Source organism: Xyrauchen texanus, chromosome 11 (genome assembly GCF_025860055.1).
Source record: "Xyrauchen texanus isolate HMW12.3.18 chromosome 11, RBS_HiC_50CHRs, whole genome shotgun sequence".
Taxonomy (NCBI): Eukaryota; Metazoa; Chordata; class Actinopteri; order Cypriniformes; family Catostomidae; genus Xyrauchen; species Xyrauchen texanus.
Genome location: NC_068286.1, coordinates 1898906 through 1924295, shown reverse-complemented (window position 1 = coordinate 1924295; position 25390 = coordinate 1898906). Strand labels below are relative to the sequence as shown.

Here is a 25390-nt window from a genome sequence, read left to right as displayed (position 1 = left end):
TCATGTATAATGTTTTAAATTTCACGATATTTCTAGTGCTGTGAATGTAAACAATCCGACTAAAAGGTTGAAGTTAAATGTTAGTTTATAAAGTGACTGATAAATGTCTGACAGAATTCGGATCTGCAACATCTAACAACTGGTTTAACTTTTGAAACTAGTTTTGCTTTTACTGCAGTTATGAGATTCAGACTTGTAAAAAATATTCAAATCGGTGTGGAGCTCGCAATTAGGCTACAAGTTGCAAACTCTGAATTCTTTTAAAAATAATAAAATAGCTAGACGCAAGAGGAAGATGACGTTACTCTCGCGCCACACCACAGGTAACAGTACTTCCAGATTAGATTTTTATTATTATTATTTTTTTTAATTTTTAGAACTTTGAACACTTATGAATTCAAAGTCATATCCTAAGTAAAACATTTTATGAAGTTTAACCAGTACAGAGACAGTACCAAACAACAACAACCCCCCACAAAAAAAATCTAATTAAAAGCATGATTGGAAAACTAAAATAACATTTTTGATGCCAAGGAGGCCTGCCATTGTTAAAGCAGACAGATTACACTGTGAATGTTGAAAGTTCTGCTAATAAATCAGTCTATAAAATAAAATTTTAGAGCAAAAATGCAACCTCTGAATCACACTCAACATGAGTCTTGTCCACCCAATCAAACATTTTGGAAACACGGTTTTAAATAATATATTTTGTAAGATAAATATATATTGTTACTTAGATTAATTATAAATGTTAATTAATTTCATCCAGAAATAGGCCTAATTCACATTGATGCATTGTCTGATGGTTGGCTGATGAAGGCTTTTGTTGCCAAATAAATGATAGTCATTTTAATCCTGTTTAAGAGTGTAGTCCATCATTAGACCAAGTTGATGCAGGCAGGGATCAGTGAGGTGCATCGCAGTTCAACTGACAGGTTATTTCGGTGAGGTCCATTCTAGGTCCTAGGTTCAGGCAGTGGCAAATGTCCCATGTATTACTGTTGGAGTTGGCATCAGTTCAACCTTTGTAGTCCATCATAGTAGACTGAAGTGATGTCTTTCTAGCACCAGCTGCATTTAGTCATCCTCACTCAGAGACATGTATCATTGAAGTCCAACACCAAGCAGGTATGGAGCTGGATCTGGCCGGCTCTGGTAACCTCGGGATATGAATTCCGAGGTTGAGACAGGGAAAAAAATAGAAAAATATTAGTTTAAATGCCATTCAATGTATTGCAGAGTTATAGATTATGAGAAATACCACATCAGCTCCCCAAAAATCGACAACATTAATCTGGAGGCAAGAGCTTTCAAGCAAAATGTGAAATAAATAAATTTTGCAGTGAATAAATGCAAATTAATGTATGAATAATAACTGTAATGCTAATTTTAGATAACACAACAGCAGTTTTTTTTCTTTCCGGACAAGGAACCATTTTACTCGGACAAGTGAATGAACAATTGAATTGTCCAAAGGACAAACACATTACAATGCTTAATGTCGAACCCTGATGATAGGATAGCATTATTTAGTTTAATAATAATAATAATGAAAATAATAATAATGAAAAATGTATATAATGTCTTACCAGAGTTCAGAGACTTAAAAGTTTCAAATTTAGCACAGCTAAAAGAAGATAAATATGGAGTATGTTTCAGATTCTTCATTTTACACAAGGAAGAATATTCCTTAATGGAGCATTTTAACTTTTTTTTTTTTTTTTTTTTTTTTCAGAATGAAGTCTTAACTAGTGAATTACCTTAATTGCTGATGTGGATATAAATGTGATCATCTTTAAGAGATGGAAAGATGAGCTCCGACGTTAAATCACTTCAGGTCAGGAATTTAACATCACGATCAGGTTTAAGCTATAAATACATGAGAATCACTCATGAATCTTGTGATATATTAACATAGACATTTCAAGAAGTGGAAAGTGTATATGATGTCGTATCTTTAGTTAATGTTACACTTGACAAGCTCCAGATGCACACAATTAACAGAGACCACAAACAGAGTTAAGATCGCGCACATCCAATCTGAAATCACACAGTGGACAATTTTCATTCATAAGGTTTACGCTTTAGAAAAATTAGCTGCACAGATTCATAATTGCTGTAATTTTGGACATGTTTATATAAAATGTTACTTTATCCTTGTGCTTTTTGGATAATTAGTCATACAAATATTTTTTATATTATTTGGATGAATCCTTTATCTCCTTTTGAAGTCATTATTCGTGCCATTCCAAATAAGGTATTCGGCTTCGGGCACATCCCTAATTTGAAGGTTATTTTCGTCTGATGCTGCAATGAATCAGTTAAGAGTAAAAATCCTCCAAATTGGATCAGTCAGTCTGTCTACGTGTATCTTTATTTTTTTACTTTGTTTCTATATAAAGGTCTGTAATCGTTCTTAAACTGTCTGAGTAAAGACAAATTGGAGACACTGCCTCTAAAATGAGTCTCAACGAGGAGAGAGAGGAGGAGAGCACTACCTCAAAAACAAGTTTATGTGAGCAGACAGAAGAGTGTGCTGCTTATGAGCACCAAACGCAAAGAGCAGCATCTGCAGGATCAAGTTGTGTGTCTATGAAGAATGATGAATACATGAAGAGTCCCGCATTCAGTGATGGTGCAGAAACTTGTGACTTCAGGTAATATACAAGCCATTTATGCATGTGGCAGATGCTTTTATTCAAAGTGACTTTTGTGCATTAAAGTTATAAAGACACTAGCCAGTGCTTAGAAAAATAAATTGAAAGAGAATCAACAGACAGATCTAAAATGTGGTTTTGTTTGTCTTTTTGTAACTATCATTAGGAGGAAGAGAAAAACCGCAACATCTCCAGAACCTAGCTTTGTGTCTATGAAGAGTGTGAACTCTATGGTGAATCCCCCTGCATTTAGTGAAGGAGCAGTGACCTCTGACCCTTTGTTAGTATAAACATTACGTTTTTGATTTACTGTAGTGCATCTCAAATGATACATTTTTGAAGAAGCTCAATGGAAATAACACTCAATGTACTCATAATGTGCTAGAGAGATTCATATTCTCATCCAACTTTACTCACATCACACTGTCACATTAATATCTCTGATGTTCTCCAAGGGTTATTCTGACCACTGAATTGTCTTTTTTCTGGTTTATTTTCTTCATAGTGGGGATGCATATAAGATAATCAGATCTGCACAGTTCTGTCAGACTCAACAAGATACAAATCCAGTCATGCTTGAGGAGACTAAAAACCTGCATCAGGATTCTCACCAACCAGTAGATGATGATGTTGTTCAGAGAGTCAAAGACCAACACAAAACCATCATGCATAACAAGTATGAGAGCTTATTTGAGGGAATCAAACGACAAGAGAATCAAACCCTCCTGAACAGGATTTACACACAGCTCTATATCATAGAGAGAGAGAGTGAAGGGGTGAATGAAGATCATGAGGTTTTACACATGGAGAAAACACCACAAACTCAACACATACAAGACACTCAAATCTACTGCAATGACATCTTTAAAACCTTACCTGAACCAGGATGTGAGGAGAAGAGAACAGACCAAATAAAGACTGTTCTTACTAAAGGCATCGCTGGAATTGGAAAAACCGTCTCTGTGCAGAAGTTCATTCTGGACTGGGCCGAGGGAAAAGCCAATCAGGATGTAGACTTCATGTTTGTGCTTCCATTTCGAGAGCTGAACTTGATTAAAGATGAGCAGTACAGTCTTCACAAACTTCTGCTGGACTTTCATCCTGAACTTCATGATCTGGACTCAAAGATTTATAATGAGTGTAAAGTTGTGTTCATCTTTGATGGGCTGGATGAAAACAGAATTCCTCTGATGTTTTCAGATAGTGAGAAAGTTTCTGATGTGACTGAGACTTCATCAGTGGGTGTGTTGATGTCAAAACTCATCAAAGGAGATCTGCTTCCCTCTGCTCTCATCTGGATCACCTCCAGACCAGCAGCAGTCAATCAGATCCCCTCCAAATACATCAAGCGTGTGACAGATATTCAGGGATTCAATGACTCTCAGAAGGAGGAATATTTCAGGAAGAGAATCAGTGATGAGGATCAAGCCAGCCGAATCATCTCACACATTAGAAGAACAAGAAGCCTCCACATCATGTGCCACATACCAGTCTTCTGTTGGATCTCATCCACTGTGCTTCAAAACATCCTGAAACAAGATGACAGTGCAGAAATCCCTCAAACTCTGACTGAAATGTACATCCACTTCCTGCTCATTCAGATCAATATGAGGAACCAGAAGTATGAAGAGAGAGATCCAGAGAAAGTGATTGTGAATCTTGCTGAACTGGCTTTCAAACAGCTGATGAAGGGTAATGTCATGTTCTATGAGGAGGACCTGAGAGAGAGTGGCATAGACGTCACTGACGCCTCAGTGTATTCTGGGATCTGCACTGAGATCTTTAAGGAGGAATCTGTGATTCATCAGAGGAAAGTCTACAGCTTCATACACCTCAGCTTTCAGGAGTTTCTGGCTGCTTTCTTTGTGTTTTACTCACATTTAATGAAGAAGAACAGTGAATCACTGCAGATGTTTCTGGATTATAGATATAAATCAAACATTAGAGAAAACTCTCTGTATTATCTACTAACAGCAGCAGGTAATAAAGCCCTTCAGAGTGATAATGGTCACCTGGATCTTTTCTTGCGATTCCTGCTGGGCATCTCACTGGAGTCCAATCAGAGACTCTTACAGGATCTACTGACACACACAGAGAACAGCTCCGAGAGCATTAAGAGAACTATGGCATATATAAAAGACAAAATTAAAGACAGGAGAACTGCCCCATACAATCTTTCATCTGATAGATCCATCAATCTGTTCCTCTGTCTGCTGGAGATGAAAGATCAGACTCTGTACAGAGAGATTCAGGAGTTTGTGAAATCAGAGAAAGATTCAAAAAATGAACTCACTCCTGCTCAATGTTCAGCAATCGCCTACATGCTTCTGATGTCAGAGGAGGTGCAGGATGAATTAGATCTCAAGAAATATAATACAACAAATGAGGGTAAAATAAGACTGATACTAGCCGTGAACAACTGCAGAAAAGCTCTGTGAGTTTTATATTTCAAATAATCATTATATAAAATCATATTGTGAATAAAATATAAAATACAATTTATCTCTTTGGATAAAAGCGTCTGGCAAATGCATAAAAATGTTAAAAAGAAAAATGTAAGTAATACTAAAAAATACTATGTTATTTGAATGGTCCAGTTCATCTCTGTTGAGACTGTGGTCAAACAGTTTAAACTAACATCTTCTTTCATAATATATTTTGTCTCATTGTCTAGGCTTGTTGGTTGTAATCTTATACAACAGCACCTTGAAAGTTTGGCTTCAGTTCTACAATCACCTAAGTCCCTCCTGCGAGTGCTTGATCTGAGTAACAATGACCTGCAGGATTCAGGAATGAAGCTGATCTCTGATGCAGTGAAGAGTCCAAACTGTAAACTAGAGACACTGAGGTGAATAGTTTTCCAATTCAGTAAGGTGCTGTTATTCATGTACAGTCAGAATATTAAATCTAGTCCTATAGAAATATGGTGTTTTTGAATGTAGTTTAGTTTGTTTTTCCATAGCACTTTTAAGTAAAAAAATGTAATACAAATAAATGTAAAATTAGAAATGCTCCAGATGCTTGGATGATCAAATGTAACTTGTATATAAATGAAAACATGATTTGCAACTCCCTGATTCTTGAGATAAGGGACAAAACATATCTTACATACAATTGTCATCTTTGTTTTAAAAATCAAGAAATTCATAACAAGAGAAATACTGGAAAAGTTAAATCTAAAGGAAATATGTATACTCAGGGCATTTTGTTACTTCCATTAGAATTTTTTAAAATGCATTCTCTATACTTGGAAGCACGTGTAACTTAACCTGTCCTCAGCAAGACATCAAAATGTTAAACTGCTAAACAGTGTTTAACAATGCAACAATTTCTTACATATAATTATCAAATGAAAGGAAGGGATCTGTAAGATATCAAACAATACATTAAGAAAACTTTAAATGATATTTTTAATTATTTTCCATAAAAACTTATCAAATTGTGTCCTAACTTTGCGTCAACTTCGTCAGGTTTAAAAAAAAATCCTGAATAAATCAGAAAATGTCCTCATCAGCTTTATCTCCGAGTACCCCTTTCCCAATTCCTGCTCTTGGTGGATGCAACAGTAGGACACGTGGTCTGCTATGTTTGATATTTTTCATATTTTAAACAAACAATGTATAAGTCTCTGCGGTCACAGCTTCAACTGGTCAACTCCGTCATTCTCATTAATATAATTTCTGTTAAAATTGTGGGATCAATTTTGGCATTTTAGTTTAGTTCATAGAGGCATCTTCAACTGAGGGGGGAACCAAATGGCTCCAGTGGACAACACATGCTTAAGATGGAAAAATCGTACATTTTGTCAACTCTGTCAGAATTTTCAGAAGAGTATATTGAATGTATTTTATCACTTAACTCCTTTACTGAACAGTATTATTGGATAATTAAAGACTCTACACTTGTTGGATTAATCAAATTAAAATAGCACGTTTTTTATGTGTCTGACAGAGTTGACACAAATGACAGTAAGATGCAATTTTCAGAAGAAAACAAAAAAGAGTTTTTATAAAAAACTGTTTCCTTACATAATTCATTAGCTGAGACCTTTGTCTACAAATATATCCATTTAAAATTAATTTAGTTTTAAAAAATAAAAACATGTTTTGTCCCTTATCTCAAGAATCCGTGAACTACATTATGTTAAATGTTAATTAATTACAGTGGTGACCAAAATTATTGGCACTCTTGGTAAATATGAGCTAAGAATGTTGTGAAAAAAATCTTGAATTGTTTATACTTTGATCTTTCATTAAAAAAATCACAAAAATCTAACCTTTTAATTGAAGTAAAACAATTGAAAGAGGGGAAATATCTCATTATTAAATTTTTTTTTTCTCCAAAACACGCTGGCCACAATTATTGGCACCCCTAGAAATTCTAATAAGTAAAATATATGTGAAGTATATTTCTGTTCATATTTTAATTTTTTAGTGCATCTGGGTGACTAGGGACATGAAATTGTTCAGACATGACTTCCTATTTCATAGGGGTATAAATATGAGGTAACACAAAGGCCAAATTCCCTTAATCATCCATCACAGTGGGTTAGACTAAATAATGTAGTTCTGATGTACGGCAAAATATTGTTGAGCTTCACAAAATGGCAAGTGGCTATAAGAAAATAGCCAAAGCATTGAAAATTGGGCAATAATTAACAAGTTCCAATCAACTGGAGATCTTAAGAATTGGCCTGCAAAAGGACATGTGTCTATATTGTCTCCATGCACAGTGTGGAGGATGGTTTAACTGGCCAAAGAATCTCCAAGGATCACAGCTGGAGAATTGCTGAAATGAGTTGGGTCTTGGGTTCAGAAAGTTTCGGGTTCTGTTGTCAGATGAAACAAAAAAATAGGTTTTTGGCAGCAAACCCCAGAGATGTGTTTGGCACACACAGAGATGAAGTACCCAATGCCCACAGTTAAATGTGGTGCTGGATCTTTAATGTTGTGGGGCTGTTTTTCTGCCAGAGGTCCTGGACATCTTGTTCGGGTACATGGCATCATGCGCACTATCATATACCAACAGATAAATAAACAAAACCTGACTGCCTCTGCCAGAAAGCTTACAATGGGCCCTGGGTGGATCTTCCAGCAGGACAATGATCCAAAACCAACATCAAAATCAACACAAAAATGCTTCATTGACCACAAAATCAATTCCTGTCATGGCAATCCCAGTCCCCTGACCTGAACCCCATAGAAATTTGTGGAGTGAACTGAAGAGGGGAGTCCACCAACATGGACCTCTGAATTTGAAGGATCTGTAGAGATTCTGTATGGAGGAATGGTCTCAGATCCCTTGACAGGTGTTCTTCAACCTCATTAGGCATTATAAGAGAATAATCAGAGCTGTTATCTTGGCAAAGGGAGGTTGCAAAAACTATTGAATAAAAGGGTCACAATAATTATGGTCGATTCTTTTTGGAGAAAAACATGTATTTAATAATTAGATATTTACTCTGTTTTAATTGTTTTACTTCAGTTAAAGGTTTGATTTTTGTGTTTTTTTTTTTTTTTTTTCATGAAAGATCAAAAGGATAATCAAAGCAGATTTTTTTTCACAGCCTTCTTTGCTCATATTTACCAAGGGTGCCAATATTTTTGGCTGCAACTGTACAATTGTGTAATAAACCGATTTTGCACATGTGGTTGATGTAAGCTGCCCCCAAAGACCATTTCTGAACTAGAACAAAATGTGAATGGAATTAATTGAACTTTGTTCTGTTTAGATTTTCCATCTGTAATCTCACTAGTAAGTGTTGTGAAAGTTTGGCCTCAGTTCTACAATTATCCCTCCTGAGAGAGCTGGACCTGAGTAACAATGACCTGCAGGATTCAGGAGTGAAGCTGATCTCTGATGCACTGAATACAAACTGTACACTGGAGATACTTAGGTATTTATATTTTTTGCATTTGATGTATTATGTATTAGTTTTGCACAGAAATGAAAATTCTTGTCCAAACCCAAAACCAAAAATGATTATTTTAAACGATACTTTATTTGGAATAAACAAATTCAAATTGTGTGTGTGTGTGTGTGTGTGTGTGTGTATGTATGTGTGTGTATATATATATTACAAGGTACAAATCACCTGTACACCTACTTATTCATACGATTATCTATTTACCCAGTCATGTGGCAGCAGTGCACTGCATAAAATTATGGAGATACGGGTCAGGAGCTTCAGTTAAAGGTGTCATGCATTGATAAATCAAATTTTCCTTGATCTTTTGACATATAAGAGGTCATAGAACTATAAAAACATCCTGTAAGTTTCAGAACTCAAAACGTATTAATTAGTCCAAAAAAAGGCTTTCTTTAAACCAGCGGACGAATAGTCGTTTGATCTCATTTAACATAACATGAGATCACATTAAACTCTAACAATGATGCGTGAGAACAGCACGGCAGTTTGCGCCTGACAGAATGCAGGTATATTTAATGCGTTATAACTTTATTAAAGTTAAAATAATGTAGAAGCAGATCATGTAAATAACAAAAAAATCAGAAACTGGTATTTCTCTGTGCGGTCAGCACCTCTTCTATGATAGCACGAAGTGTTCCAATCTAAGGGGGAGAAATTGAAACTGTCCTCAGCTTAGGCACATTCTGTTCCGAGCGCGCATGATTAATGCAGCTGAATTATAATGTGATGGCTCTTGACTTATGTGTCTGTGCATTTCTCATGAAAGAAAGATGAGAGAGGGTAGTCTTCGCCCCATTATACACGGCAACCAAATGTGTTTTTTATTTGTTTTGGCTTGTTTAACAATATAAAATATCTAAAACTCCTTTGTTTTTAGTTGTTGTTTTCCCCCTTTACTCCCTAATTTGGCATGTCCAATTCCCATTGCTCTCTAAGGCCTCGTGGTGACTCACCTCAGTCCGGGTGGCAGATGATGAATCTCAGTTGCCTCTGCATCTGAGACAGTCAATCAGTGCATCTTATCATTTGGCTTGTTGAGCACGTTACAGAAGAGACCTAGTGTGTGTGGAGGCTCACGCTATTCTCAGCGGTATCCACGCACCACTCACTACACATCCCTTTGGGAGCGAGATCCACTTAGCAGCTTTGAGGAGGTTAATCCAACGTGACTCTACTCACCCTAGCAACCAGTTGGTTGCTTAGGAAGCATAACTAGAGTCACTCAGCAAACCCTGGATTCAAACTTGTGACTCCAGGTGTGATAGTCAGCATCTTTACTTGCTGAGCTACCCAGTCCCCCCCTAAAACTCCTTTAAAAAACATACATTTTCTTTTGCAGCTATAGTGCATGAGATTTTCAAAACAATTCCAGAAGCATAAAGGTGGGGGCGTTGATACTTATTTAATATGCAGAGATGTTACCTAATCATAGCAGTGGGGTTTTTTACATTTAAGTTTTAAAAGGGACATGACCTGAAAATGCAGCATTTTAATCAGAGTGCTAAAAAAACGGTTAGAAAATGTCAAATAATTTCTAAAATATGATGATTTTTGATGAAGAAATCAGTGAACATTGTAAAATAAAAAAATGAAATTCATGACACATTTAATGTTCAAATGGGGAATATTTTCTTAACACACTTTGGGCTCACTAATTCCAATCAATCAACTCTTGAATAATGCAATAATTACCTATTTGAATATTGAATTCCAGTCTTTGAATTTGTGTTAAATATGTGTGTTATATCACAAAATATGTGATTTTTTTTTTTTTTTTTTTTTTTTTTTACTTTTTGTTGTTCTGTCCAGGATTGCTATGTGTAATCTTACTGATCAGTGCTGCAAAAGTTTGGCTTCAGCTCTACAATCATCAAACTCTGTCCTGAGAGAGCTGGGTCTGAGTAACAATGACTTGCAGGATTCAGGAGTGAAGCTGCTCTCTGATGCACTGACGAGTACAAACTGTACATTGGAGATACTGGGGTATTTCAATTTATGGCTTGACTTAAATTTGTAGAATTTCCCCTTAAAAGCTATGTTTACTATGATCCTGCTCATGGTGATTATGAGCAAGGCATTGCCCCTGAAATTATTGTTTTTGTCCCCTGAAGAGTCCCAAAGAGAGTTACGATGATGTTCAAGGGCTGAGATATAATGCTTAAATTATGCTCTTTCACACAATAGTAGTAAAAGTATAAATACATATATTTGAACTTATTTACAATTTATTAACCAAATATCAATTGGTATCATCTGCAGGCCATAAAAGAGGAATATTATATTTGAGTTTTAATGGACCATTGTATGATGTATTTTATGTCTCTTTGTGTAGATTATCTAACTGTTGATTTGATGTTTGTAGTTTATCAGGCTGTATGGTGACAGAGGTCGGCTGTCATTATATGGCATCAGCACTGAGTTCAAACCCTTCACACCTGATAGAGCTGGATCTGAGCTACAATCACCCTGGAGAATCAGGAGTCAAACTGCTCACTGAGAGACTCAATGATCCAAACTGTACACTACAGAAACTCAAGTATGTTGAACAGTAAAGATAAAAGTATGCTTCGGTTTTCCCTGTGTTGGAATGTGTTTCACCCAATGTGCATGACAAAATATTCGTTATAAGCATAGTTTGTGCACACTGTCCACGTACAGTCTTGTTTTTCTAGACATACGGTCAGTCCACATCTTTGTGTCTTCAGTGTATGCGGCTGCCTGTGTTAAATAGTTTTCAACTTTTTAGTTAAAATCTACCTTCATTGTTATTGACTCTTGTCTGAATGTATGCCAGTGTGGTTTTATTGTTTTTACTTAATTTCCCAACAGCTTGAACAAAAATATGATGATCTTTTTAACATTTTAATCTGGAGAACAGAATTCCCGCAAATAATTATAGTTTAAGATGCCTTTTTACACCAGTGATGATTGGTCATCATTGATTTGCAACATGTCTGAAGATGCATACTCTCCTCTTACTGCTCAGCTACTGTTCGGACGCTCTTGCTTACTGCGCCGCGCTTTGCTCTATCACTTTTATATTTTTATATTTTATCTCCTTTTATCAACTAATTTTAACTTAAGCAAATCAGCACAGTGCTCAAAATCTTGAACTACTACTACAAAAAAAGCAGAATTATTTTATCCGACCAGCCTCCCACTGAAAGCTTTCATTCCAGGGAAGGGAAAACCCAACTGCCTACATTCAAAAGGATAAGAGAAAATGCCTCTTCTAGAATCTACTTGCTGCACTAACTGCCACAGACTTTTACAAAGCATTGCAGTTCTTGAAACAAAGTTACTTGCGGGACCACAAAACCAGATGGAACACACAACAGAGCTTCGTCATGGACGCCCTCAGCATACAGCCGGTGAGTCCCATGAATCTAGTGCTCCTCGACAGGCCATACTGAGTGTAGAGAAACAAGCCGATCGACTTACAAATCGATGGCACAAACAGGGAGCGAAACCAAAAGGCACTCGAGACATCAGATTGTCACGAGCATCACATATTGCCGCAGTAGCATCCTCTACCCCAGATATGGTTCTGACAAGGATTGAAAACACTGGTTTCCTACCACCACCTATACATCTTGAGAACAGGTTTGAAGTATTAATGAATGAGGAATCCCCAAACATGATGAATGTGATCGAACACAGACTGAATCAGCCAGTAGCTAACACTGATGCTAACTGGCGCTCAAGGTCGAGCACTCAGCTCAGAGCGCAGCCGGGCCCAGGACTCTGATAATGGGTGACTCCATAATCAGAAACATTAGCAGCAGGGATACAACTACGTGCTGCCTGCCACAAGCAACAACTTCGGATGTAAACAGGGAACTTCAGAACATTCTGATTAAACATAAGACTGCAAATCAACTGATCATTCATGTGGGGAAGAATGATATTCATAAAGAGCAGTCGAAACTCCTTAAGAAGGATTTCAGTGAACTTTTTGAAACACTTAAAAGACTGAAAGTTCAAACATTCATCAGTGGACCACTTCCAGCAAGAGGAACAAACAGGTTTTCATGGTTGCTTGGGCTTAATACATGGCTGCAAAAAAACCTGCAATATAAAAGGAGTGAACTTCATTGACAACTACAATCTTTTCTGGAGTCAGAGGCAACTGTTTCGTCAGGATGGCCACCACCCAAACAAACTTGGTTCAAGAGTGCTAAAGGACAATATCTACTTCTCACTCAATAATCCTTCTGCAGTGTGTGCCAATCCACTCAATCTGAATTGCACACACACACCTGGACACAGTATGAATGACCACAGGACTTCACTTCAGCACCTGAATGGACATGCGGTTGACAAATCACACAAGGACAATGATAACACCACTCAGCCCCAACAATTTCTGCTCATGGACACAATCTCAGCTGAGCCCTGCCCACAAAGCTCACCACAGACAGACTGTGACATATTAGAACTGCTCCAAGATTCAGCACCCAAGGATGACTTTCTGTAATACACCCAGGGAAACCTGGACAGCCTATTACAGCCTCCGATAACACCAGAGCAACAGCCCCTCTCACCAGACACGTTATCCCTCTCTCCAGCATCTCCACATCTGTGCTTCTCAGAGAAAATGGAAGAACTGGTGTATGGTGGAACCAAACTATCCCACTTTTGCTGCAAGCCCCCAGATATCAAGCAAAAAATGGCAGGCCCCTCAACCACCAAAGACTGCAGGCCCAGCTCGCCCTCCCCCTCCTCCTGTGAGAGCTCTTCGGCCTCTGGCACAACGCCAGTGCTCACACCCTCCTCCATCTGCTCGAGGTGAACCAAAAACAACTGATACAGCACTCAGGGATATGTATCGGGTCCCCGCTATGATAACAGTGACTTTCTCAAATGTTTACAAAACAAGTGGGAACACAGTGTGCCTGTATCTTTATCTATTGCTGTTCGATTACATGATAGAAAGTCTAAGGCCTTCAAAAGCCGTACAGCAAACCCATCTAATCTGGTGCCTATTACACGCCAAACTAATATTGCTGTGGGGACAAAAAGTAAGACTGTTAAGTTAGCACTTCTAAACATCCGCTCACTTAAAAATAAATCACTTCTTGTCAACGACTTAATAAGCACATACAACCTGGATTTTATGTTTCTAAATGAAACTTGGCTAGAAGACAGCTGTAGTGCAACAGTCCTTAATGAAACATCCCCTCCTAACTTTAATTTTTTGAGTGTCTGCAGAGAAGGTAGCAGAGGTGGGGGTTTAGCTGCTCTTTTTAAAGATGTCTATCAATGTAAGCAAATATCATTTGGGAATTACCCGTCTTTCGAATATCTGGGTAGTGTGTTAAAAGGTGCTCCACGTATTTTACTTATCATTATTTACAGGCCTCCAAAATACTCTCCAGCCTTTGATGAGGACTTTACAGAACTGTTATCAACAATTACCTCAGAGTTTGACTGTTTTGCCATTGCTGGAGATTTTAACATTCATAGATAATTCAGAAACCAATATGGCAAAAGAAATCAAAACTGTTTTAAAAACTTTTGCTCTGACTCAGCATGTGCATGGACCCACACACAATCATGGACACACTCTAGATTTACTTATCAGTAAGGGTCTAAACATTTCATCAATTGTTATTAAAGATGTAGCACTGTCTGATCATTTCTGTATTTTCTTTGATATATTGATCTCTCCTGCCATTGAAGCTAGATCTGTGTCTGACAAGAAGTGATGCTTAAATGAAACACTAGTGTACTATTTATGAAGGCTATATCTTTAACACCAAGTATATCTGCTGACTCTGTTGATTTTCCCCTTGATTCTTTTAACTCAAAAGTTAAAAGTGTAATTGATGATATTGCTCCTGTGAAAGTCAGGAAGAAGAGTGGCAGACAAAAAGCACCTTGGAGAAACTCAACAGCAGTCCAAAATATGAAAAGACAATGCAGAAAAGAGAGCGCATGTGGCGGAAGACAAAACTTGTAGTCCATTATAACATCTACAAAGACAGCATCCATGCTTTTAATATGGAACTAGGCAAAGCTAGACTGACTTTCTTCTTGAATATTATAAACAGCAACTTAAACAACACACACACTCTTTTGCGACTGTAGAGAGACTGACAAACCACCCAAGCCAGATTCCCAGTGAAATGCTCTCAGACAGCAAGTGCAGTGAGTTTGCTTCTTTCTTCTCTGAGAAAATAAATAATATCAGAAAGGTGATAAGCACATCCTTGAGTTGTGCTGGGGTCAGACAAATCAAACCACAGCCTGAGAAAGTAGTTACTATGTCTGATTTCAAAGAAATTGATGGCAACATTTTGGAAGAAACCGTACAGCACCTTAAAACATCAACCTGCGCCCTTGATGCACTTCCATTTTTCAAAAGTGTGTTCAACAGAAGCAGATCTCCTAGAAGTGATAAACTCCTCACTTCTCTCTGGGAGTTTTCCAAACTCCCTGAAAACTGCAGTTGTCAAGCCCCTCTTGAAAAAGAGCAATCTCGATAAGACCATATTAAGAAAATATAGACCGATCTCAAATCTTCCTTTCATAGGGAAGATCATTGAAAAAGTTGTCTTCAATCAGCTAAACAAATTCTTGAACTCGAATGGATACTTTGACAATTTTCAATCTGGTTTCCGATCGCATCACAGCGCAGAGACAGCACTCATAAAGATAATAAACGATATTCGCTTAAATTCTGATACAGGCAAATTATCAGTACTGGTACTACTCGACCTCAGTGCTGCATTCGACACTGTCGATCACAACATATTTCTTGACAGGCTGGAAAACTGGGTGGGGCTTTCTGGGATGGTCCTAAAATGGTTCAGCTCATACTTAGAAGGGAGAGGTTATTATGTGAGTATAGGAGACCATAAGTCTGAGTGGACGTCCATGACATGCGGAGTCCCTCAAGGCTCAATTCTTGCGCCACTTCTGTTCAACCTGTATATGCTCCCAATGAGCCAACTAATGAGAGAACCAAATTGCTTACCACAGCTATGCAGACGACACTCAGATCTACTTAGCCCTATCACCTAACGATTACAGCCCCATTGACTCCCTGTGCCAATGCATTGATGAAGTAAACAGTTGGATGTGTCAAAACGTTCTTCAGTTAAACAAAGACAAAACTGAAGTCATTGCATTTGGAAACAAAGTTCTCAAGGTGAATGCATACCTTGATGCTAGGGGTCAAACAACTAAAAATCAAGTCAGGAATCTTGGTGTGTCTCTAGAGTCAGACCTTAGTTTCAGTAGTCAAAAGCAATAACTAAATCAGCATACTATCATCTGAAAAATATTGCAAGAATTAGATGCTTTGTTTCCAGTCAAGACCTAGAGAAACTTGTACATGCTTTCATCACCAGCAGGGTGGATTATTGTAATGGACTCCTCACTGGCCTTCCCAAAAAAACCATAAGACAGTTGCAGCTCATACAGAACGCTGCTGCCAGGATTCTGAGCAGAACCAGAAAACATGAACATATCACACCAGTCCTCAGGTCTTTACACTGGCTCCCAGTTACATTTAGGATTGATTTTAAAGTATTATTACTGGTATATAAATCACTCAATGGGCTAGGACCTCAATATATTGCAGATATGCTCACTGAATATAAACCCAACAGATCACTCAGATCATTAGGATCACATCAGCTAGAAATACCAAGGGTTCACTCTAAGCAAGGAGAGTCTGCTTTTAGCTATTATGCCAGCCGCAGCTGGAACCAGCTTCCAGAAGAGATCAGATGTGCTCCTACAGTAGTCACATTCAAATCCAGACTCAAAACACATCTGTTTAGCTGTGCATTTACTGAATGAGCACTGTGCCACTGTGTGTCCGACTGTTTGTACTGTATTTTATTTTATTTTATTTTCTAAACTGTTTCAATTATTCTTTTTTTTTTTTTATTCTTATTTTAATCTCTTCTATGTAAAGCACTTTGAATTACCATTGTGTATGAAATGTGCTATATAATTAAACTTGCCTTGCCATGCCTTTATAAATGTTTTATATAAAAATGAATAATAACTTACATTTTAGTCCATGTCCCCTAAAAGATTTTTCATCAAATATACTTTTTGGGCTCAATCATCATCACAAGTCTGAAATATCAATCACTGTACATGATTTTTGTTCCTCTCAAAAATGTTCATTAATTTTGAGTTGCAACTCAATTTGTACGTTATATGTGCACATTAATTTAAATAATTGGAGATTAACTATTTAGTGCTGTGTTTCCTCACAGTGTGAATTGTGGTGAAGAGATCAGGACAAGAGCCGGACTACAGAAATGTAGGTGAACACAAGTATGCTCTCATGTCATTATTTATTGTTGTTTTATAAATGCTCTCACCTATAATTTCCTTAATTATATTCAGATTTCTGTAATCTCACACTGGATCCAAACACGGCAAACACTCATCTTATTCTGTCTAAGGAGAACAGAAAGGTGATGCATGTGAATGAGGATCAGTCATATCCTGATCATCTAGACAGATTTGAGCACTATCCTCAGGTTCTGTGTAGAGAGATTCTGACTGGACGATGTTACTGGGAGATTGAGTGGAGTGGGAGGGAAGCTGATATATCAGTGGCATATAAAGGAATTGAAAGGAAAGGAAGGAGAAATGAATGTGTTTTGGGGTACAATGAAAAGTCTTGGAGGTTGGAGTGCACTAATGATCAATTCACACACTGGCATGATTTCAAGAGCACCATCATACGTGTCCTGTCACCCCGATCTAACAGAGTAGGAGTGTATCTGGACTGGTCGGCCGGCACTCTGTCCTTCTACAGTGTCTCTGACACACACACACTCACACACTTACACACATTCAACACCACATTCACTGAACCCCTCTATGCTGGATTTAGCCTTTATAATTCCTCTGTGTCTTTCTCAGATTAAACAACCTCCTGTGAGAAACAGATATATCACAAATACATGAAGTTATATACTCACTTTATGTAGCCAACATGTACAATAAACATGTACATGAGTGTACATTTATGTACACTCATGTAATAGTAATTTATTTGTAAATTGGGACCTGTATTGATGTTGTTTTTATTATCTTACCACCCTTAAGTCGTTGTTTTTGCATTATTTGCACCATTAACTTACTTTGATTGAATATTTACTGAGCAACATATTTATGCACATTTAAACAAACTGCACTTTGGCTAACAGGAGTTTTCTTTTTTTATTATTTAAATATATTACCAGTTTAATGATGCCTCAACTTAAACCAATGTGCTTCTGTTCCTGATCTGCACTGATTTGCATTTTTGTTGTTGTTTGGTTTATGAAACAAATAAAAATATTAAATATGTGTACCTCTTACAGTTGATGTACATCGCTTGCCACTGGAGCAATAAATCATCTAAGGGGGCTTTCACACTAGCACTTTTGGTGCGCAACCGGGTTCGAATGACGTCAGAGTTCGGTTCGTTTGGATGATGATTCCGAACTCGGGTGCGCACCCACGAACCGTACTCGGGTCCGCTTAAAAAGGTGGTCTGGGGTACGGTTCAAGTGAACTCCAGCACGGTTCGCTGCTGATATGAACGCAATCGAACCAAACCGTGGAAGTGAACCGCTATTGATGACGTATAATGTGTGTGTGTGTGTGTGTGTGTGTGTATACACTTACCTTGACGAAAAGCGGGATTGACGCACACGCACTGCAAGCAGAGAGATGATTTCTGCTTGCCTTCGCAAAAATTGTCTTCGGCGGACAGCCCGCTGTCTTTTGAACGATTTCAGTATTTTTGCGGCAGACAGACGCAAGTGTGTTTCTGTATCTTGGTGTTGAAAACAAAACCAAAGGTTAAAAAAAAGAAGAACAAATGTGAACCGAGCAAGTCTATTAATTGAATTTTGACGCCTTTTCATTTCGCGGTTATCAAGCAACACGATTACGCACCAGCTGCAGCTTGATGCAAGCATACCGCAGTTCGGATACAAATATATAATGTGAACAAAGTCCATCGGGGGAGGGGGGAGCAATCGAACTCTGGTTCGGAACAGGCAATCGAACCAAGTGTGAAAGCCCCCTAAAAATAATGACATTGTACGTTTATGTGTGGGTGTTTTAATTGTATTTATTGTTTGCTTTGAACGACAAAAGGGGTTTTACATAAGTAACTGTACTGTATGTTTGTTGTTTTTTTTTTTTTTTCGCATAATGCACAATGTACAGTGCAATGTACAATGAACTTTTCAAACATGCATAGAAAGAGTTGGACGATAAAGATTCCAAAAAGGCTACAAAGACTGAAAGATAAGTTGCAGTGAGGAACAAAACAATTAAATCAATTGAGGAATGACAATTAATTGTTTTTGTTTTTTTACTACCACAACTGGCACAGGGTAATTGTAGGAGCCATTTGTGACATTTATGTTGAAGTTAATTTAATGACCCCTGCTGGTGAATCATGATCTTGCGGCCTTGGAAGGCCTTGGAACAGAAGGAGTTAAATTTGCACACCTGTGCCAATTAGTGGCATAAAGGTAGACAAAGGAGGAATCCATGTGTTGAACAGTTTTTTGGAATTGAACGTTGGAAATGCATGGACGCCAGCAGGCATATGGGTTTCAATTTATTTACTTGTCGGTTTATTTATCGAGATAATCAAATGCTATACTGGAATAAAACGAACAATCTATTGAAACCCCTGAGGCGTCCGAAGTGACTTACTGGAAGACACTACAGTAATGATGGCTCAAAACTTCATAAAGATGTTAAACCTTGATAAACCTAAAAAGAAAACTGGCTAAGTCACATGACACACTCTAACATGCTTAATTAACACAGAATTAATAGTCAGTTTTCATAATGACATTGGTGGTGTTGTGCCGAAATCAGTGACCTAGAGAAATTTGTGAATAGAGGTCACTGTTCATTAAATGTACGTGCGAGAACAAGCCTTGCGCTCGTGCATGTCATCGTGAGCGTGCCTGGAGGAGAATGTGTTGACCTGCTGCAAAGAAAGCTGACTCGCCATGTGAACAGTAAACAAACAGATTCCTTTTGTCGTTTAATATGGTTATTTGACGAGTGCTATTGCATTCTCTAATATCATTATTAATTTTTTTTGGTTTGTTTTACCATTCTGAATGTTATTTATTAATCAAATATATTAATAAAACCATGTGTAGTCTGATGCTTTTAAGTGTTAATTATTTATTTTAATTATTTGGTGTTTTTTTATATATTGTGTTTGTGTGTATGTGTGTGTGTGTGTATATATATATATATATATATATATATATATATATATATATACAGTATCTCACAAAAGTGAGTACACCCCTCACATTTTTGTAAATATTTCATTATATCATGTCATGTGACAACACTAAAGAAATGACACTTTGCTACAATGTAAAGTAGTGAGTGTACAGCTTGTATAACAGTGTAAATTTGCTGTCCTCTCAAAATAACTCAACACACAGCCATTAATGTCTAAACCGCTGGCAACGATAGTGAGTACACCCCTAAGGGAAAATGTCCAAATTGGGCCCAATTAGCCATTTTCCCTCCTGTGACTCGTTAGTGTTACAAGGTCTCAGGTGTGAATGGGGAGCAGGTGTGTTAAATTTGGTGTCATCACTCTCACACTCCCTCATACTGGTCACTGGAAGTTCAGCATGGCACCTCATAGCAAAGAACTCTCTGAGGATCTGAAAAAATGAATTGTTGCTCTACATAAAGATGGCCTAGGCTATATAAAGATTGCCAAGACCCTGACACTGAGCTGCAGCACGGTGGGCAAGACCATACAGCAGTTTAACAGGACAGGTTACACTCAGAACAGGCCTCGCAATGGTCGACCAAAGAAGTTGAGTGCACATGCTCAGCATCATATCCAGAGGTTGTCTTTGGAAAATAGACTTATGAGTGCTGACAGCATTGCTGCAGACATTGAAGGGGTGGGGGGCCAGCCTGTCAGTGCTCAGACCATGTGCCGCACACTGCATCAAATTGTTCTGCATGGCTGTCATCCCAGAAGGAAGCCTCTTCAAAAGATGATGCACAAGAAAGCCCGCAAACAGTTTGCTGAAGACAAGCAGACTAATGACATGGATTGCGTAGAGGATGTTGTTCCGACCAAAACAATACGGATATACCCCAACCAGAAACCATGGGTTAACGGCGAGGTTCGCGCGGCACTCAATGCGCGGTCCTCCACTTTTAATTCTTCTAACACGGAGGAGCGTAAACAAGCCAGTTATGCCCTCCGTAACACTATCAGTACAGCCAAATGCCAGTACAGGCACAAACTTGAAGGTCAGTTCAACACCACTGACTCTAGAAGCATGTGGCAGGGAATTAATACCATCACGGACTACAAACGGAATAAAGACTCCGCTGTGAACACCGCTGCATCTCTCCCGGACGAACTTAATACATTTTATGCTCGTTTTGAGGACAGTAACACCGCCCTCGCGTAGAGAGCACTCGCTGCTGACGCTACAGAGGTTGATTCACTCTCCGTCTCTGTTGCGGATGTAACCCGATCCTTCCGACGGGTGAACATCCGTAAAGCTGCGGGTCCAGACGGCATTCCGGGCCACGTCATCAGAGCGTGCGCGAATCAACTGGCTGGTGTTTTTATGGACATTTTCAATCTGTCCCTCTCCCTGTCTGTAGTCCCCACATGCTTCAAAACATCAACCATTGTGCCTGTACCGAAGCAAGCCACAATCACTTGCTTAAATGACTGGCGTCCTGTTGCTCTGACCCCCATCATCAGCAAATGCTTCGAGAGGTTAATCAGAGATTACATCTGCTCTGTTCTGCCCCCCTCTTTGGACCCATTGCAGTTTGCCTACCGCAACAACCGCTCCACTGATGATGCCATTGCATCTGCACTACACACTACTCTCTCCCATCTGGAAAAAAGGAACACATATGTGAGAATGCTGTTTGTAGACTACAGCTCAGCATTCAACACCATAGTGCCCTCCAAGCTTGATATGAAACTCCGGGCTCTGGGCTTAAACGGCTCGCTGTGCAGCTGGATCCTGGATTTCCTGTCAGGCAGACGTCAGGTGGTTAGAATGGGCAGCAACATCTCCTCATCACTGACCCTCAACACTGGAGCCCCGCAGGGCTGTGTTCTCAGCCCCCTACTGTATTCCCTGTACACACATGACTGTGTGGCAACACATAGCTCCAATGCCATCATTAAGTTTGCTGACGATACGACGGTGGTAGGTCTGATCACTGACAATGATGAAAGAGCCTACAGAGAGGAGGTGCACACTCTGACACGCTGGTGTCAGGAGCACAACCTCTCCTCAACGCCAGTAAAACCAAGGAGCTTGTGGTGGATTTCAGGAAGGAAGACAGAGAACACAGCCCCATCACCATCAATGGAGCACCGGTAGAGAGAGTCAGCAGTTTCAAGTTCCTCGGTGTCCACATCACTGAAGAACTCACATGGTCCGGCCCACACTGAGGCCGTAGTAGAAGAAGGCTCACCAGCTCTCTTCTTCCTGAGACGGCTGAGGAAGTTTGGAATGAACCACCACATCCTCACACGGTTCTACACCAGCACTGTAGAGAGCATCCTGACTGGCTGCATCACTGCCTGGTACGGCAATAGCACCGCCCACAACCGCAAAGCCCTGCAAAGGGTGGTGCGAACTGCCAGGAACATCATCGGAGGTGAGCCTCCCTCCCTCCAGGACATATACACTAGGCGGTGTGTGAAAAAAGCTCAGAGGATCATCAGAGACTACAGCCACCCGAGTCATGGGCTGCTGTCACTGCTACCATCAGGCAGGCGGTATCGCAGCATCAGGACCCGCACCAGCCGACTACATGACAGCTTCTTTCCCCAAGCAATCAGACTGTTGAACAATTCAACAAAACGATTCAAAACGATCTATCACGATCAATAATTAGCACTGTACTTTATTCATCTATAATCTCACACTGGACTGTCAACATATTCTCCTCAATATACTACTTCATATATATATATATATATATATATATATATTTCATATACTCCTTATTGTATTGTATATTGTGTGTATTGTTTACTGTACATTGTATTTAATTATTGTGTTGTGTAAGTATGTGTACATTTGATTTGTAAATTGTTTTGTGTAAGTATGTTGCTTATTGTAATTGGTATATGTCTCGTCACTGTCATGACTGCTATGTTGCTCGGAACTGCACACAAGAATTTCACCTACTGTTGCACTTGTGTACATGGTAGTGTGACAATAAAGTGATTTGATTTGATTTGATTTTGATTTGATTACTGGAACCATGTCCTGTGGTCTGATGAGACCAAGATAAAGTTATTTGGTTCAGATGGTGTCAAGCGTTTGTGGCGGCAACCAGGTGAGGAGTACAAAGACCAGTGTGTCTTTCCTACAGTCAAGCATGGTGGTGGGAGTGTCGTGGTCTGGGGCTGCATGAGTGCTGCCAGCACTGGGGAGCTACAGTTCATTGAGGGAACCATGAATGCCAACATGTACTGTGACATACTGAAGCAGAGCATGATCCCCTCCCTTCGGAGACTGGGCCACAGGGCAGTATTCCAGCATGATAACGACCCCAAACACACCTCCAAGATGACCACTGCCTTGCTAAAGAAGCTGAGAGTGAAGGTGATGGACTGGCCAAGCATGTCTCCAGACCTAAACCCTACTGAGCATCTGTGGAGCATCCTCAAACAGAAGGTGGAGGAGCACAAGGTCTCTAACATCCACCAGCTCCGTGATGTCGTCACGGAGGAGTGGAAGAAGACTCCAGTGGCAACCTGTGAAGCTCTGGTGAACTCCATGCCCAAGAGGGTTAAAGCAGTGCTGGAAAATAATGGTGGCCACACAAAATATTGACACTTTGGGCCCAATTTGGACATTTTCACTTAGGGGTGTACTCACTTTTGTTGCCAGCGGTTTAGACATTAATGGCTCTGTGTTGAGTTATTTTGAGGTTATACAAGCTGTATACTCACTACTTTACATTGTAGCAAAGTGTCATTTCTTCAGTGTTGTCACATGAAAAGATATAATCAAATATTTAAAAAAATCTGAGGGGTGTACTCAGTTTTGTGAGATACTGTATATATAGCCTCTATATATTATGTGTATATATACATATATATGTAATATATTATCTGTATTATTATTATTAATAACAATAATACAATTATTATTATTATTATTATTATTTCACAAAATTCACTTTGGTGATGTCTAATCTCCTCTGTGTCATATTCCAGAAAGCATTTTGGTGTGGTGTCAACAGTTGCAGACATACAGCAGGGTCATCAAATCTGACAGGGTAATATTAGAGGTTACCGAAACCTGTTACCCCTCTCTATTTCACACAAAATGGGTTGAATGTTACCCAGATTCACTCTGGTGATGTCTAATCTCCTCTGTCATATTCCAGAAAAACAAATTGAATATAATGATAATCAATAAAAAATATATATATATATTAATCAAAAGCTAGTTTAAAAGATATGTCTTCAAATGCTTTTTAAAAATGTAAATGCTTGATGCTGGTCTAATTCAACTGGTAAAGCATTCCAGATTTTTGCCCCATAATGGCTAAAAGCAGCTTCACCAGACCTTTTAAGATTTATATCACAGCATGTAAGAGATTTTGCTTTGGAAGACGTCAAACTTCGAGTTGGAACATCATTTTATAAACAGTCAAGTTATTTTTATTTGTATAGCACCTTTCACAACACACATCGTTTCAAAGCAGCTTTACAGAAAATCAAGCATTAACAGAAGATAAAACTGTAATATCTATAATGTCTTAGAGTCATTGTGTAATTTGATTAAATAACGATTGTTAATTGTGTTTAAAAATAAGTAATTAAATAATTATATTTATAACTCCAGTGAGGAAGCCGAAGGCGACTGTGGCAAGGAACACAAAACTCTATAAGATGTTGGTTATTGGGAGAAAATGACTTAGGGAGAAACCAGACTCACTGTGGGGGCCAGTCAGAAATGTATGACGGTGCTAAAGCCTTAAGTACTGATAAAACCATTAAAAGAACCTTAAAATCAATCCTGTATTTAACAGGTAACCAATGCAAATGAGCTAAAACTGGTTTAATGGGGTCTCTCCTCCTGGATCTTGTGAGCACTCTGGCTGCAGCATTCTGAACCACTCTTAGGAAAGCCAGTACAAGTGCATTACAATAATCGAAGCGAGAAAAAGAAATAGTGAAACAAATGGTAGAATTTGCGCAATATTTCTAATATTCTAATTAGGTCTTAGTAACAATTTATATTTGACTTAAAATTCAGATCACTATCTATAACAGAGTTACTCAACTTCAGAAAGGTCAGGAGTTGCAAAGCTGGATCCTTGTACCCTCGAGGGCCACACTCTTAATTTTTATGATTTTATATGTGCCTTTGAGAGGAAGAGGCTGAAGTACTCAGATCTCACAAGGAGTGCAAGGAGGCTGGCTGGAGAACCATCATCTACCTGGTAGAAGTAGGATGCTGCAGCTTTGTTGGAACATCAGAGGTTCACCTCCTGAGGGATATGGGAATAACTGGAGCTAACCAGTGGAAAGCTTTGAAAGACTAAGTTCTTCTAAAGAAGCCGAGAAGAACAGCATCTGGCTCTGGGTGAGGAGAAAGGAGAAGTGTTGGGGAAGTAACACCTAACCCATGGTCCAGCTGCAGGGGATGGCAGGGAGGCATTCTGCAGTTAAAGGAGCGGTGGTACCCGACTGACGACCCTGCAGCTGACCAATGGGCACTGGAGGAGATGCGTCAGGCAGTAATGCCATAACAGGCCAACAACTACCTGT

The 25390-nt window shown here is 38.8% G+C and overlaps 1 pseudogene; it reads left to right on the top strand.

Annotated features, from left to right (window-relative positions):
- Positions 1 to 3229: 3229 nt before the first annotated feature.
- On the top strand, positions 3230 to 19577 carry LOC127651988 (NACHT, LRR and PYD domains-containing protein 3-like; annotated as a pseudogene).
- Positions 19578 to 25390: the final 5813 nt, after the last annotated feature.